This window comes from Notolabrus celidotus, chromosome 16, assembly GCF_009762535.1.
Source record: "Notolabrus celidotus isolate fNotCel1 chromosome 16, fNotCel1.pri, whole genome shotgun sequence".
Classification (NCBI taxonomy): Eukaryota; Metazoa; Chordata; class Actinopteri; order Labriformes; family Labridae; genus Notolabrus; species Notolabrus celidotus.
This window is the reverse complement of record NC_048287.1, coordinates 12,637,008-12,655,919: the sequence shown is the minus strand read 5'-3', so window position 1 is coordinate 12,655,919 and position 18,912 is coordinate 12,637,008.

Genomic DNA, 18,912 nt, shown 5'->3' with positions numbered 1-18,912 from the left:
ATATATAGACGTAGGAGAGAGTGAGATGAGAGTGGGATGAGTGGAAAAACCAAGAGAGGCAGATTACTGTGTCTGACAGATTTCTCCTCCTTTCTTCTCCGTCCTTCCCGCCCGCACGCACGCACGCACGCACGCACTCACGCACTCACACTCTCACACGCATTACTGTGACAAGATTGTGATGTATGTGGGGGTGTAATTGCAAAGGATGAATGATGATGCATGTCAGTTAAAGAGCACAAGCAGCACACAACCAGGAATCTATGACTTTTAATGTTCAGAGCAGCTTCTACCTGCTTGTATAAACAGAAAAATAAACAAAATTATGAAGCAATGTTCCGCCAAATGGACTTGAAATAGCTTATTAGGCATTTTGCTGTTTATTTGCAGTTTGACCAATAGGTATTCACGAGCATAATTGCAGGTGACAATGTTCTGCCTCGCTCAAAATTGTTTTGTCCAATTATGCGTAGCAGAACTGGAAGGTGCATTTCGCTCATGTACTCCTAATCCCTCCTCAAAGTCTGATTATGTAACAAGGCTGTTTTGAAGGTTACCCTCCACTCATGATTCAATTTGTTCCATTTCCACTGCCTGGGCACAAATAGATTTGTTAAAATGCAAAAAAAGTGGCACCTAGAGGAGGTATGGACATGTAAATTGCTAATTTGAGACCAGAAAAGACAATGCCACGGGGCTCAGCTGGAAAAAAAAAGGCAATCCCACTTCCATTAGAGTTTCCCTCCACTCTCCTGCAAGTGCAGTGGCTGTCCTATTATCCTGTTGCTATCTATGGCTAATTGAAAAATGAAGTATTACATCCAGCTGTTTACCAGTCTGATTGAGACCAGAAGGCTTTGTCTTTTACTAATTTCTCTAGTTTTTCCCTCAACAAGCTGGACCTTTAGCGAGCCTTTCCATCTCCTCACTCTTCAGCCAAACAGCAGATGAATTCAGTCTCAAAGATCAGACACTCCCCCTCCTTTCTCCCTCCTTATCTTTACAGGTCACAGACATTGTGTTATGTCACTGAGGGTTTACAAAGGACAAGGGGACACTGACGCAAACGCTGGCTAACCCACGGGAAAGAAAACCCTAAGAAAAAAAAAAATCACATTGACGTACAGCTTTTCCCATTATGACGTGGAGCCTGCTGTGATGATCGCAGTAAGAGCTACTCTCTGTCTGTCTCTGCCTCTTTCATCTTCACAGACATCTCAGCTGACAGAGGGTGGAGAGGGAGAAAGAGAGCTCATGAGATGAAATGTAATGCTGTCGGCCTGGGACAGCTTGAATTTTTTTGATGCCAACGGCTGAAGTAGACTACACTGAATGTTACAGACACACAACAAGACCTGCATCATTATACTGATGTATTTTCAAGTGTACAACAGGTCCAAGACAAGAAAGAAGATACAGATTGAGACATCAAGAGTTTTTTTGAACAGCATATTCCCTTTGGTTCCTGAAAAGATTTTTGGAAAACATATGGTGATTAATTACACTTAGAATCCTCACTATTAACAATGCTACTCTGTCTACGTCAACCCATATTGGTAACCTCGGCTTAATTTTAAACACCAACCTCACTTTCGAACAGCATATCACACAAATCACCAGAGCTGCATTGTTCCACCCAAAAAACATAGCTTGACTCCGCCTCCCTCCAAAACCTCAACTGGCTCCCCGTCCCTCAACGCATTCAATTCTAACTCCACCTCTTGATTTACAAAGCCCCCCATAACCTGAATTATGGCTTTCAAAGCACATGAAAATAAACTGAAGTTGACTATCCCGACATGCAGGCCTTTCATCTATTTTTCTGAACCTCATTGGTATCTCATTTTGTAATGGGGTGGAAATCACCCCATTATCACAATACAATGCAGTACATTGCAATGCCGTGTGAAACAGAACGGAATGCAACGCAAATTTTTTTTTAAAGTAAAATAAGGTACATTACGGTAAGGTATGGAACAGTATGATGCAATACTATATAATACAATATAAAATGCATGCCAACATAACACTAATAATAATGCAATGTCACAATTCAGGATACAATTTTATTTGGCAAGACTATCAAATAATCATACATCCCAGTTTTTGATTCATTGAAGAACACAAAATGCCCCCAAAAGGCAGAACACAGGCTTAATATATTTATTCATCACACTTTTGCTTGGTTTAACTGATATGAAACAACTTACCATTTAATCTGTAAACACAATTCACAGAGCTACAAAACAACTGTGAAATTTTAGTCAAAACTTTAAATGTAAACTTGTTTCTAACTTAACCTGTTTTGTCAAAAAACTATTTGGTAAGCCCTATCCTTTTTCAAGAATCCATGAGTTATTCCATGAGCCTACAGAAGCTAATAGTATCATGAACTTATTGCCACCATTTAAATTGTTCTGTCATTATAAATGAAAAGACTAAACTATAAACAGAAAGTCAATTTTTCCCTTTCAGTGCCATTAGTGATGTTTCGTACAAGCATATACTCATGTACACATTTTATCAAAGGGAACCCATAAGAATCATTAATTTGGGTTGATACTATCTGTCAGATTGCCACACGACCAAACGCACATTTTTCCAACACTGGAAATAGTGGCGGCTATTTTAATTAAATTTAATTAAATTAGTTCATTTAATAAGATAGTGCACATTAATCAACATTGCAGCAGTATGCCTCAATGTAAATATGCAAGGATTAGCACAAAAGCTATTTTTTTCCATAGTCCACAGGCAGTCACATAAAAACAAAAAACAAAAAACAAAAAAAATGACAGGACATGTCACAAGACAGTACGCAGGATACTACATGAAGTGACTCACAATTTTACAGATTTAGAGGACATTTTTGTTACATTACAAAAAACAGATTCACATACAATAAACCCATTATAATGAAAGGTGAGCCCAAAGCCCCCGGAAACAAGCTTCAAATGAGGAAATGGATATCATCCATGAGTACATGCCTGGTTTGTTTTTAATATTTCCAATGTTTGAGTGTTTTTTAAAAAGGTTAAGTAGTTCTCACACTCCCTGATATGAGCTGGTAATTGGTTTCAGGACTGTGGGCCTCTAACATACAATAACATCTGACTAAATTTGGTTTTACGCCTCAGTACTTTGCAGTCGTCTCCAGTTTGTGCTCAGGTATTTATCATAATATGTTTTTTCGGATAAATTTTTTCAATGGTGAAGTGGCAAGCCCTTTTAAAACTTAAAAACAAAAAGGCAAATATCAGAAAAAGTAAAAAAAAAAAGAAAAAGTAAATGTTTAAAATTGACTTGCTTATGATGTTGCAATAATGGCAATGAAGAAGTTTTCTGTCCAACATTTTGGTTGTCTTCTTGCAGAGAGACTGTTTCAGTATTCTGTGACATCCAGCTCTTCGCATCGATTGGCCAGCTGTTTATATGTGAGAAAGTTTGAAGTTTTAACTTCTCCATGATACAGTTTTGTCTGTCTAACGAAAACTCTTTTAGTAGCCCCCTTCTCAGTGGCAATTCAAAAGGCTTTAAACACTCTGCCTTCCAAAATAGTCGGATAACACATTCTGAAAACACAGCATACAGAATAAAACTCGATTTACTAGAATAATCACACACATAAGCACAGCAGAACAGTGTGCAATAAAATACCTTCACCTACTCTAAAATCCAGCCGAGAAGAAAGATCGATCTTCAAATTTCAATAGCTGAAATGTTAAAAATGTTGCAGAACTCTGGCAGCAGGTCTACATTAGGGTTGGGATTCTTGTACTTTGCTATGGGAGCCACTGCAATCAGAATTATTCAATATAAGCACTGCATGATAAGTGCTCTAAAGGTTTTTTTTTTTGTTTGGTTACATGTTGGAGGTATGCTGGTTCTTGTCTTACAAAGTATGCCTGCTTTTTCTTTCTTTGGCCGCTTAAACTGCTGGGTGGATGGATGGATGGATGGATGGATGGATGGATGGATGGATGGATGGATGGATGGATGGATGGATGGATGGATGGATGGATGGATGGATGGATGGATGGATGGATGGATGGATGGATGGATGGATGGAAAATGAGTGGTGGATTGTGGATGGATGGTAGATGGATGGATGAATGGAAGGATTGTGGAATGAACTAAAGAATGGGTGGGAGATTGATGATTGAAATCATGAACATGTATAAGGGAAGCATTCAATAGGGTTATTTTAACCTATTTTAGCTAACAGTAGTCTAACGAAAGATGTATAAATGTAAAGGAGAGTCTGGGGTTGATTGTGTAACGGATTGATTGTCAAACTACTAATATATATACAAATATTTTCCGTGACGTCATACACATAACTATGTATTTTGAGAAGCAAATACAAAACATAGCTATGGGATAGCTAGTATAATACCTGTATCAAGAGGTCAGGTGGATATGGTTGACTCAGAGCCCCTCAAGTTTGGCTTGTTAAAAAATGTTGGACATATTTTATAGGCTGCTTTCAACAAATACAGACTTAATTTTGCAACCCCTGCTTGTTGCAACATTGAATACCGTCATCTTACTCGATTTAAGAGAATAATGCAAACATACAGACAAGAATAGCAGAAGGTATTGATAAGTATTTTTGAAATTAAAGTGTATGAGGTGTCATCAGTTTTAAAGAAAGTGTTTTTGAACTCAAAACCAACAGTGCATCAGAGTGCCTACAAAGGTTAATTACTTAATGTTGAAAATAATGGACAAGAATTGGAAGGACAGCAATTTCAATTCTAGACATTAAGCTTGGTATATTTTAGGAATGAACACTGTTGGGTTGATGGATGTTACAGTTATTCACACAAGCGTAAAAGCAACTAACCCTGGCCTCCTCTATGTTCGAGAGCTTCAATCAAAAGAAAAACATAAAAGCTGGATTACGTGACAGTAAGCTGGACTGAGAATAAATGCATGGGGGTCCCTGTATTTGATGGAAAATGCCAGCACAATTATGACATGCTTTAGGACTGCAGTCATGCCTCATTTCTCCACTCTCCATTCACAAATAATGTAAATGAGTCATAACCATCATTTTTGCCTGCGCAGTTCCATGTAAATTGCCCTTTGAATTACCAAGTGGAACCCACCCACCCCCCTAAGCATGTATGTAATCATGAACATGTATAAGGGAAGCTGATTACTCCCATGGAAATTAGTAACCAAACACACACGCTGTATAGCAGCTCAAAGCTTTTTTGGCCCTTAAATCCGTCCAGCAGGCTCTGTGAATTGCCTGGGTAAATTTGGCCATCATGTTATGTTTCGGCAGTCTTATACAAACAGTTGGGGGCCATGCCCAGAGTGTTTGAACAGAAGGAGGCAGAGGGGGTGAGAGTAAAGGGGGATACAACAGTAGACATTAGGGAGGGCTGTAAAAGAGGATGCTGTGTTGGAACGGGGAGCCAGAGTTTAGCCCAACTTCTAGACTAGTGTAAATTGGTCTCATAGAGATGAGGACATCGTTCTTTGCGGTGCTTAAACGTGCAACAAAAACAAAAGAGGGCCAACAACGATTTAATGTACATGCCTGATAAGGTTTGGGGTTACTTCTTGTCTTGCTCTATCATTCTTTCACTCCTTCTTGCTCTCTTTTTCTTGTTCATTTCTCATTTCTGTGCTTTGTGCATTTTTTTCCCTTCACTTTATCTTCTGGTTTCTCTATCTTCATCTTTTTGTCGTTTTTCCTCCTCTTGGTCTTCTTTTTTTTTAAATCTACATCATCATCGTTTCCTTCTTGTTTTTCTACCTCTTCATACTGCTTCTACATGTTTTTCATCATCTTATTTTCTTCTACTTCATCTTCTTTTTTGCTGCATCATCATCTTCTTCATATTATTTTTGCTTTCCTACATTTTTGTCTTCCACTTCTTTTTGTTGTTTTCTCGTATCCTTTGTCAAAATCCTCAGTAGTGCCAATTTTGATGCCTTGGCGACAAACCAAAGACATGCTCATGCATTGTTTTGCTGAATTAGACTTATTTAGCTGAAGGCCTGATACTACATTTGTCTGGACCAAAGCAAAGACTCAATCTCTACAAAGATTCTTAGCCTTGGTTTGCATGACTACATGTATAGATAGGCTTTACACTTACTGACAAAACAATTTCCATTCATTGAGTTATTAATTAAAGATCGTATTATACTGACAAAATATGTCTACCTTTGCAAAATCTGAACATTAATACTTTGAGGTTTTAAGATTAAATCATTTTAAGTTGCTTTACCTCATAATTTAACCTTCCCATAAATAGTCTTATTCCACTTTACCTTATCTTATTACACAAAGTTTCAAGTGTACTATTAATGGACTCACGATGAATGCTGTGTGCAAGCAAAATTGCAAAAAGGGCCTGAGGAGGCACAGCCCCAAAAAGTAGGAGGTGAGAGCCCTACACAGACAGGCTAGAAAATGGAGGGAGAATCCATATCAAAGCCAAGTTTGTGCTTTTCAAAAAGATGACTCACAAAGCAAAAACACAAAAAAGTGTGAACACAGGCTTTCTAGGAAATAGGGCTGGACTCACACGACACCCACATAAATACAGAAATAATCAACCTGAAAGATAAAGTGTGTGAGAATCCCTATCTAATCTGCTTTGTTCAATGGCTCCATCAGGACAGCAGTTCATTAGGGGATGTGAACTAAACAGCAGCTTAACAGAGGAAGATCTGATCAGAGAGCATCTGATTCAATGTGAGGACCCATTAAAAAGGTGCATATTAATCAGCAGGCAGAGCCTAAATACAGCTCAACAAAAGACCCTGCTTATCTAAACAATGCCCATCATTTAAAGTACATTCAATGCTCCTTTTTGTTGAGGTTAAACCAAGGCTGCACATCAATATTCTGATTCCTAATTATTGGCAAAGTGCCATTCTTTCCCTGAGGAAAATTTTGTTTTTTCACTAAATGAACACTAACAGCATTACTACTTTGCAAAATTAGTTCCATCAGTGTGCTGCCACCTTTGTATGCTCAATCTTGTTAAGCCCACGTTGAACTCAAATAGACACCCAGCAACAATTTCTGTCAGTATGATTTTATTTTTGTGTTCTGAGACAGATGGTAGGAATGCTTTTATTGTGAAAGTTTATGGTGTGAATACTTACCCATAGACCCATCATGACTGTCATACAACTGCATGATCATTAAAATTCAATTAGGTTATAGTCACAAAATGCTAATGACACCAATCTGTTTGCAATGAGGGTTTAGGCAATTTGAAAAGAAAGGAGAAAAATGAAGTTAAAGTTGTTTGAAGTACATTAAGAGGTTATGTGTAATTTATGCTGTAAAGTTAAAATTACACATATAGACAACACCCCTCTACTTTGTGGCAGGGTCTTGACTCACCCTGTCCCTGAAGGGATTCCATTAGGCATAACCACCAGATAAAGATATGTATTATCCTGCTAAACCTGGAGTCCAACTGAAGACATATACAAGTTGACACAAAACATTGATTTGAAGAGGATTTTATTGGTTTATAAATTATAATTCATACACTGAAAAGAACACCCTCAAATCCACAGTCAGTAATCCTAGCACAGTGATACAATCTTGTTGGCCTCTGTGGACGATGAGACAAACTGAGCAATTTACAGTCAAGATAAAACATTAGTCTGCTCATTTGTTTTTATTCACATTAAAATGAACATTTCCTTTGAAAATTATGTTAGACAAGGTGAACAGAGGCCTATACTACAAGACAAACTCGCAACAAATTCTAGATATCTTCTCCAGATCCAGATTAAAAGGTGCAGTTCGTAATTATTAGTGACACTGGTCAAAAAAAACCAAAAAACTTGGTAGAGACTGACATGAAATTCATAATTATTTTTTAAATGTGTTTAATAGCCTGAATAAATTGTTTTGTTTTTGTTATCATAGAAAAATGCTTTTATATCTAGGCTACCACCTTGCACCACTATTTCTACAGAAGCACAGACCAGACACACTGGCAACCTTTTATTTGTACCTAGTGAATGGCTTAACGAAATGTACTAGTTGGAAGACAATGAAGAAGAAGACATTCACAAATAAATATGTATTGATAGATGTTTTAGATTGTAAAAACTTGACAAATGGAGGATCACACTCATCATTCATTGCAGAGGCTTCTTGTCCTCGAAGGCCACTGTTGCTTCACCAAAAAGAGGGGTGAGCAAGGAAATGTTTCCATCTAGAATCTGATAGCTAGATATATTTAGATGTCCTCTGTAATTTGAATGGTTACTATTGAGCCTGCTAACATCTGCAAATTGGTGCTTGATTTAACCTTATAATTTTAAATATTAATAGTTGGTGAGATAATTTCTTGGTCCAATGTGGTGGATGAACTAGACATGGTGCAAAAAAGGACTATGGAAAAATATCTCTGCAAGTTTGTTCATTTTGGTTAACTTTTTATCGTCAGCTGTGCCATCTCACATCGATTCACGTTTGATACTTCTAGGCTTTGATGCCAGAGCCTCAGACAGTGTCATATTTCATCTACTGATCTGAGGATCTGTGAACTGCTGTACTGAGACACAGGTGTTATAGCTCTCTTTATCACACTGTGGCACATTAACATCCATCCAGATCTATTCTCATCCACACCAACATAACATCCTCTCCGCAGACTTTCACTGTTCCCCAACCACTTTATCACAACTACCTTAAAACTGAACCAACAGAACTAAGTGCATACTGTAGTTTTTGTAGGTGTGATGATTGAGTGTTTTAAAGCAGCTAAAACTAGAACATTTCCATATCTGTGGAATCAAATAGCTGAGGGGTGTGATGTTTGTCCAGTTATTACATGACTACAACGAATAAATATAAAGAATGCTCAGCTGTATCTAAAGTCAGAGAAGTGACTGCTGCGCTAGCTTGAATTACCTCCAAGTAAAGTGAGAATGTTGGGTATCTTGGCAGGAGATGTTTTATAGAGCAGGAAGCTTGGATCATTACACCTCATCATGCTAAAGTACAGCATGAACAAGATCTGTATCCAGTTGAGTGTCAGTTTTCACAAAGAACCAGACACAAACATGGAACAGTAAACTTGTACTTTCACAGAAAAGAAATTAAGCACTGTATGACTGCTGATACGATATTAATATTAACAAACATGCTGTTCTGCTGAGCTAGGTGTGTCTCTATTTATGATTGCTTATCTTTGGGGTTATCCTTAACTGTGCATTTATTGATTTCTTTGATCCTAGTGACAACTCTGGACATAAACATATATATCTCTTTGCTGATCTTGTACCATACATATCATATAGTAGAAGAAAATCCCTCAACCTTCTTTTTAACAGTCAAACATTCTCATTGTGAATCTTTTCAAAGGAAGTAGTGATCAGAGACAGTAGCTGCGTACTGGTATCTGTCTGACACTGACCCAAGGGCAGCACTGACAGTCAGCAAAAGTTACTTTTTAAAAAGTCACTCTAGTCATTGATGGTTTTATTTGCTTTTGAAGAGTGGGTTCAAAGCATCAAAATTGATTTTAGTGTTTCTCATAACCAGTAAAAAAAATACCACACAGATCCTTTAAAGGGAAGTTTTAGCTTCCAAGCTAGACAGATAAACTTGATCCAATAGGATATGTAACCATATGATACATAACCATACAATAAGATACAAAACATTACAATCTGATAAGGTATGATAAAGTATGGTACGGTACAATACTATACATAACAATACAACACACAAGATGTGATGCAGTACATCTTCCGGCTGTGTAAGATGCTTGACTCTGATTGGTTAAAACCCCTTGACAATGCCTTAACAACGGTTATTAACTTTCACTAACATCATTAACACCAGATGCAAATTGATCACACGTCATGTCAAATCAATCTGTGGAAAAGAGTTCACGCACACTTTGCTTCTGCTTGTTAAAACCATATACCGTAAGGTGAGGTAAAACCATTCCTGTTCGCTTCACAACAATGTGCCTAAAACGATAGTTTTGGTTAGCAAGCTAAATCAGCAGGCTTAACAACATGGATATTTTCAAATTGGATCCTGTTGAGCAATATTAGCGGCGGCAGCGAAGCAGGAGAGTGAAATTATAGGTTACCGGTCGCTACAAATAATTTTAAACCATGAGCTGCGGCATGAGGTGCTCAGAAGAGAAGGAAGGCTGAATGATTACTGTTTCATGTTAAATCGACAGCAACAGGGACATAGGAATCCATCGCAATGGAATGCTAACGGCAGCAGAATCACTGGGACACGGAAAAACTATGTCCCTTCAGGATTCTATTACCCATAACTACCAGCTAACCATACCTAATCCCTTACATAAAGTTTGATACAGTGCAATAATATATATTGCAATATTATATAATGCAATATAAGATACAATGCCTTACAACACAACACGGAGGGATTTGATACGTTACAATGTGATGTAATGTGGTAAAATGTGATACAATACAATAGAATACAATACAAGACAAGATGGTACAAATAATACGATACGATGTAATTCAATACGACATGATGGAAATAATATGATATAATTTGATACGACATGATATGAGATACGAGCTGAGATACGATAAGATATGATACAGTACAATACAATACAATACGACACAATATCATACCATACAATACAGTATGATATGGTGCAATACTTTACGATAAAGCTCGATACACTTCAACGTAAACAATTTGACACAATAAGACACAATCCATTACCATACCATACCATGCAATGCAATACAGTAGGATATTATAACATAAAATACAGTCTGGTACAATACAATACACTTTATTGTTTCTGCAGAGGAAACTTCCTTTTTCGGAAACTGTTCGTATAATTGTTTAAAATTAATGTAAATACTTTGTATTCCAGAATATATGCTCAAAATGCTACACAGTCAGGCATTGCAACTTACAGTCCAACATAAGCAATGGATCAGCCTTCACTCACACTAACAGCCATGATGACTTCTCAAATATATACAGCAGGATGTCTGTAGAGCTATAATACAGATATGTTAATCCAGCCCTCCATCAGTCTGGAATCAGTGAAAGAATAGATGAGGATGAGTGGTTGTCAAGATATTATGTAAACATTGGAGATGTTGAAGAGGGAATGAAATCATAGAGACAGAGAGTCTGCACTTTGAGCTGAGAGAGAGGAAATTCACCTTGATTGTCCAGAGTTAGAGAGCTCTAAATGAGCCTCTTGTTTTTGACCCAGCAGCTCATTACCGGAGTTTCCTTCCTTGCACCTTTTACCACACCTTTCTCCCTCTTGTATTCATCCCTCTATCACTTTACCCCTTCCCCAAGCACATTTTTCCTTTCTCTGTTTGCTGCTAATGGCTTGTGCTCTTCTCTCAACCTCTCCACCTCTGATTGACGGACAGCAGACCTCCCGTTGTCATGCTTGTTAAGCCCATTAAGGCCAGTAATCACCTACTGCTCTTCAGGTGCTCAGCTGTCTGCGCACAACAGGTTGGGGGGGCTGAACATGTCATGGCTCACTCTCTCAACATGACCTAAGAAGAAAGACTAGCCTACTAAAACATTAGAATGAAGTGCAACCAAAAGGTTATAATTCTCCAAAGGATACTGTATGCGGTAACATTTTGACTTCTAAGAACTGTTCATTTTAGCTAAGATTGTAGGAACAGACAAATACTACTTATCTACCGCCAACAGCAAGCTAGCTAAGCACAAAACTCGACACGGGCAAACAGTAAAAATTATTATCCACATTTGTTACCAGTGAGCTTTTGGCAGATAAAGATATTTGTAATCATGTATTTATTAAACTCTAACCTTAAGATAGAGCCAGGCTATCTGTTTCTCCATCAGAGTAGTCTGTTAGCTAAGCTAAATGGCAGTTGATGTCAACTTCTACTTTATAGTTCAGACATGCTAGTGATAACGGTTGAGGACCTCCAGTCAGCTGGTTGATTAGTTGATAGGTGGGCCCCTCTGATCAAAATATTTTTCGTCAGACAATCACATCTATTACTTTCATAGGAAAGATGAGCTTAAGCCATTATTTGCAGGGGTAAGAGGGAGACCTGATGTATTTAATTTTTGAGTGACATTGTGTTAGAAAATGACATTATGCGTAGTACTATTCAAATATGTTTTCATTGCATCTTTCTGTTTTATAAATCATATGTTGGATGTAATCATATCAATGACTGTCATCGTTCAATAGCCCAAATATTACTCCAAAACTGAGACTCAAATCTAGCAAGATAGGTTTGCCAAGGTTTGCCACAATGATTAAATGTTTTGACTTTAAAGTAGCTGTCCTGAGCAAGCAGGTTTTACTGCAAGATTACACAAGAGCTGATGGGTGTATTTGTCTGTTTTTGTTCTTAACTTTTTTTTCTATAGAGTTTAACAGGTAAGCCTTAGCGGTAGCTCATGTTGCCGAGGGGGAGAAGCTGCTAGTCATATAGGTGATGTCTCCTTTTATGTTTTTGGATCGACATGTAACTAGATCTACACACCAGTCTACAGATATTGTTATGGTCTAATAGGTCTGTAAAGTAGCCAGCAGGGTGAGTTTTTCACCCATTTGAGCTTCAACACAAACTAGTTTTGAGTCACCGAACACATTCAAGCAAATGTATCAAGCATTCATTAACAGTAAGAGGGGCACCCAAAAAATAGCCTCTCTTTCTACAGAACTTCTCTGACAAAGTCTTTGCATATCACTGAATGACAAAGAAAAGTTCCCCTGATTCTTTTTACTGGAGCCAACTTTAATACACACACAGAGAAAATGTCAGAAGAGATGATGGGCATTAGAACACTCCCCAGTGAAGTAAGAGACAGTCATTAAAAACTTAATCTATACAGGACACAGACGTTTATATATATAAAAAGTGTTGCTTTACCAATCCAAAACTGCATCAACTTCCTGAATGGATTGGATTGGCTCAGACAGACTCTTAGTCTCAGGGTGCAAATGATTACCGACAAAGAGCAGTGGAGTCAATAAAGGTGTCTGAGACAGACATCAGGTTCACATTTGCACATTTTGCTCTTAATAAGACAAAGAATGGTTTGACAGATGTATACATTTAAGCACACACATTATAATAATACTTAGGTTTGATCTATTTCCTATGGTTGACAACGAATTGATTGAGCTGCGTCTTATGTCGGTACATCAAAAGGGCAAAGTAAGCCAAAAAGATAACAGACAGTGCACGACTAAGAAGCTGCAAATGTCTTTGTTTTTTAATCATTCCCTGAAGTGGAGTTTGTCAGCTCTTTATCTAACTGTTCCCATGGTCTACTTGTCCTTTTTTTGTTTCTCCAATAACACATTGTGATGGGGATTTTTTTCTCAATCCCTCTGCCCTATAGTTTAATTAGAAATCACGCTGCGAACACTCTTGAATCGTGTGCATTGTTGCTCCTTGTCTGTAATTGCCTTTGCAGGTGTTACCAGCATTCCCAGAAAGTAAAGGTCTGCAGGGGCGCATTCATTATCCCAACACACTTTGCAACTGTTTATAATGGCTTGTCTGCACCTGTGCTGTTACTTGGTGATAAGTGACTCAAGAGAATTTACTATAATAATGAGCTGTTTTCCTTCTTTACATCCCTTTTCTCCCGTGCCATCATCTCAGTGTTCACTCATATCTAGGACTAAGAAGCTGCTCAGAACATTTAGTGAGGAAGCGCATGTTGCCAGAAAGGCCAGGGTTCAGGCAGCTTAAGAACCACCATTTATCAATGTTCTGCAAATCATAAAAGAGATTTCTTTTTTTTTTCTGATGTGTTATTGTATGAACAATTTGTAAATAGAAATTGTATTGAAACTGGCCAGAGAACCAGCATGGAAGCTAGGCTATCAGCTAACTCTTGGGACGGGGTCTCCTCTATCGCATAATTAAGCTGATTTTGAAAAAACTCTGATCCAAGCACTAACGTTGGTGTAAGGGTGCACTTGATCTGGAAATGTATCCAAGCTTTACTATGCAGTCAGAAAGCCCATTTGTTACGTACACAACAGATATATAACCCCCCTTAAAAAAAATGAACTATCCCTTTAATTCAAACTCATTAAAATAGTGGGTTTGAACTCAATGTGGTTAAGATTAAATCACCTAATTTTCACAGCTCAAAATGTTCATTATGTGTACAAGCATAAGACCAAGAATTATAACTATTCAAGCTTTTCAATTATGTACACTGTTATTAATCATACAGGTCTTTCATTCACTGCACCCATTCTAGATCATTCTAGGATGGAAGATTAGTCCAAGGGAGGCCTAATGGACGCATGCTATGCTGCCTATAGTGAGTGTTTGGTTTTCTGTGTTGTAATTAGAGATGCATGATATATATTGGGCCAAAAGGTTACCAGCTAATACTGGGAATATTTTATTATTTTATATTTTCTGAGAAAAGTTTGATCTGATTACAACTACAAATGAAAATTGCAAGTGCAGCTATCTTTGCATCAAAGATGTGTTGAAGAGACATGAAGTAGCACTAGATACAGCTAGCAATGGTACTAATAAAAAAAAAAAATGGTGACGAAACTACAGTGGCTGGGAAGTGCAAGGCAAATTTACAAAGGATGAATCACTTTTACAAAGTTGGAGACAAATTTACATTCAGGAAAGTATTTTTACATTTTATTAAAACAAAATTACATTATAAAAACACTTTTATCAAGGCCAAAACAAATTTAAATTTAAGAAAACAAATTTACAAATCAGAAACACTTTTACGAGTGGTGAGACAATTTACAAGCAACGGAACACTTTTACCAGTCCTGAAGCAAATTTACAGATGGCAGATTATAAGTGAATTGAGTGAGTGGTTTGTTTTGGCGGAGATAAATTGATTTGATTGACCTGATCAGTCAAATCAATTGACAAATTGATCAAATCGATTGACCTGTGATTGAAATTGTCCTTTCAAAATAAAAGCAAAACAAAATTTTAAAAAATAGCGATGATCCTGGATATTTTCAATCAGAGATTATAGACAATTCTCAGTTTCCACTGACTTATTATTGTTCACACTAATTGTGGACAATGTAATCTAGCCAATCACAGCTTGATCTGATGTGTAAATATAAAATATCAGCCATTTGAAATATGAAAAATTTGCAATTATTCTGGATATTTTCAATCAGAGATTATGAAAAAAATAGTCTTCACTGAATGGTGTTCCACCATTAGTCTGAATTAAAATGTATCAGTGAAAACTGTGATTGAAAATATCCCAAATTATTGCTATATTTTTTTTTTTTAAATGTCTTTTATTTTGAAAGGACAGTCAATTAGCCTTGGTCTACGTGTTTTGCCAATGTGATTTTGTTTTATAAAATGTAAAAATGTTTTCCAAAATGTAAACTTGTCTCCAACTTTGAAAAAGTGTTTCATCCTTTGTAAATTTGCATAGCACTTCCCAACCACCATACAAAACATTTACAGCAATTGATGACTAACCTTGCTCTGCGGAAGAAGCCAAAGGATATTGTCGGCTAATGCTGTATTTAGAACAGTATCCGTTGTCCCAGAGTCCTTGCTACTTTTCAGATGTATCCCACCCTTCCCTGTATGAGGTGCTCTCTACACACATTCATAGCCTGTCCAATTTCAATGTCTGTACTATAATAACAACTACAACATAGCAAAAGTTGTTCTAAAACACTCAAACTTATTCAAGAGGCATTTTTTTTTCTTTTGAGGGAAGCATAGAGCATAAATATAAAGTCATATGAACTTAGTATGAGGCTTGAATTGGTTGTGTGCTGTCTTGTGTTTCAATGAAAGATCACAAGCCGAAGTTCAAACACCATGGGGAGTGGAGACAGTCTATCAAAGGCAGTGATAAAGCATGTGGCGTAAGATGAAAAAAAAACACAGACAGCGGCTTTGATTAAATGAAAGGAAGGAGGAAAATAAAGAGAGGAGGGAAAAAAGTCGAACCTTGAGGAAATCAAGCCACTCAGATTAAATAAAAAGGAACTGATGAAAAGAGAGAAATTGAAGGTCAGAGTTTCATTTAGACTCCAATCTGCTCTGTCCATAAGTTTGTAGGCGCTAAAATTACCCGACACGCACAGAGGGATCCAGAATCCCTGACATCCTTGATGGTGTAGTTCAGGAAAGTGAGCACACAGAGAGGTGAATATCATTAAAATGGTAATTGTTCTTGGCATAATTTGATTTTGATACGTACTCTCTCATCCTGTAAAGGCTTCATGATAGCTGATCTGTTGCAAAAAAACCCTTGTATCCATATCAGTTTCAAGCAGCTAATATAGAGATCTCTCCTACTGTCTCCCTTTCTCAGTATGCAAACTATAGCGCTGCTCACTCTATTCTTTTCCTTTGCAAGCTTTTGAGGTAATCATCTGAAAGTTACGGAACTTCTGCTATATCGTGAAACTGTCTTGTAAGATTTATTTTTCCGGATTCACCAGGTTTTGTTGAGCAAACTCCATTGACCCACTGTCTCTTGTCAGACACCTTTATTGACTCAACTGCTCTTCATCGGGAATCGGTTACACCTTGAGATTTTAAGTCTGACTGAGCCCAAAGCTTTACAATACAGCTTTCCATCCATTTAGAAAGATGCTGCATTATTTGGTTTGGTAAAGCTACACTTATTTACTGCTGTATCTTTATCGATTGGGTTTTATTGATTTCCCTGTAGCGTAAAAGGGAGATCACGTAGATAATACAGCTGGTCTGTGTATGTGTGTTCATGCCCAGTGGTGGTTTCTGTCTGTAATTCACCTCCAGTCCTAAGTAACTCTTGTCATCTTAGAGTCTATCGCTCCAGGACTTCTCAATCTCAATTTGGTACAACCTACAGATGATCACAAAGTGGAATTATCTCCTTTTACATTAATTGTTAAATGGGTTCTCACAGCAGGCTAAAGCTCTGAAATCAAACTAATATTTTCACATAATCTGCATATCTAACTAGGTTGTCACCTACGCTTTGCCATGTAATCCAATGGATCCATTGTGAACATAATGTTGATGTTTCCACCGTTTTTTTTATCTCTTTCTGTTTGGGTGGGGGGGATTCTTAATTTCTTTAATCTCTTGCTCTCTTGATAAGTTCTAAGGGACACATTTTAATAATCTGAAACACATGGACTAAAGCGTATGGTGCAAAGTGAATAAGGCGTATCTGACCACATTTGGCAAGTGACACAGCACATCACAATCGTGGTGCTAAGTAAGCAGATAGCAGGTAGGCATGTTGCTATGTGCTGTTCACACATTGGATTTCAGGCACTCTACTTAAACGCACTGGGCTCAAGTTAGCAACTAGTCTCCTACCATTGTGCCACTAAAAATGCAGAAAAGACACACAGGTCACTGTATGAGTTAATGTCGATGCATGGCTTGATGTTATATCCACTGAAACAATCTCTTTACACAGCAGAAACAATCAGGGACTTTCAAGATGAACAGATGTAGGGATAAATGTGTTTTTGCTCAGGTTGTGATCAGTTACTAATCCCATTCACCACCAACCACTGGCCAAACATCCCAAAATCAAGATGGCCGACCAAAGAGCAAAAATACCATACAGCTTAGGAATACCTTGCAACTCCCTCAATTCTAGAAGGACCTCACAATCGTCACTGATATAACAGCTAGGGAAGCAATTTAATAGTTACAATTACTGAGAACTGATAATAGGTAGGCAGAAAATTATAATTTTTCCACTACATTGTACCTTGTGAATTGCTTGCTATTTCCCAGTTGCAATTCATATTGATGTGAGACTTATCTGTTCTGCTCTGTATCAGTTCAACATTTGTCTCGTCATAGAGAGTTCTCATTTCTTGACATGTAGAAACCAAAATGCTTTCATACTCAGATTTAAAGGTGCTGGAGCATCCACAACTTCAAAATCATCTCTCCATTCCTAGCTACTGACGTTGTTGCCCAAAGGATGCTGGACACGTATATGGTCTCTGTAGGTCACACATCCCTCTGATCTGCTTTACTGCAGCTGAAACAAAACTATTTTTATTGTTTCATATTGTCTCAAGTCCATGACAGTATAGAGAGACTTTTGTTATCACGATACCGTGATATTGATAGTTACATCCCTACTAAAAACCTGATTTCATCATTATGAACTGTCCTGTGAGCTTGACATCAGATATTTGCCTCTTTGCACAGCTGGCTGAGAGCAAAGTGTAGAGGACGAGAAGGAGGAACCGTGTTCCCTGAGGTCAGTAGTAACTCGCCTAAATTTATGTATAATAAAAATATGTAGATTCCAACAATTTTGTACATAAAAATCAAAAGTAACATTTCTGTTATGTAGTGATTCATGCCTAAACTTACATTTGAATACGAAAGATGACGGTGGTGCATTATAGAGCAATGTTCCAGATAGAAAACCTTTCTTTGAAAGGTTTTTGACTGTCTCTGCGGTACATTTTTAACCTACTTTTATTATTATCTTTTATTATCTGTTGCAAAAAATCCTTTTCAAATTCATTCAGCCACACAAGACTCTGCTGTAATGGCTTTCTGAGAGGGATCATCTTCAAAGTGGTGCAAATAAAGACGACATTTGGACATGTTTTTGTGGATTCTCTGTGGGATTACACAGAGACTTACATGGAAGGATGCTTTTAAAATCTGATGAGAGGAAATTCAATATCCAATCAATCAAACGTTGAGTTCCTGCATGTTTTGGGATGAACATTCAGTCTCTTCCAGAGCATATAAGGAAAAACAAACTTAGATACCATCAGAGAAAGTCACTATCTATCAGTTGATAGTAAATAAAAGAAAAAATCCTGACTTTGTTTGACAGAGCATTTCCAGGGATATCACACATTTCATTTTAGTTTAAATAAAATAACTAGCTTGAATAAACCTTGTATGCATACAGAAGAG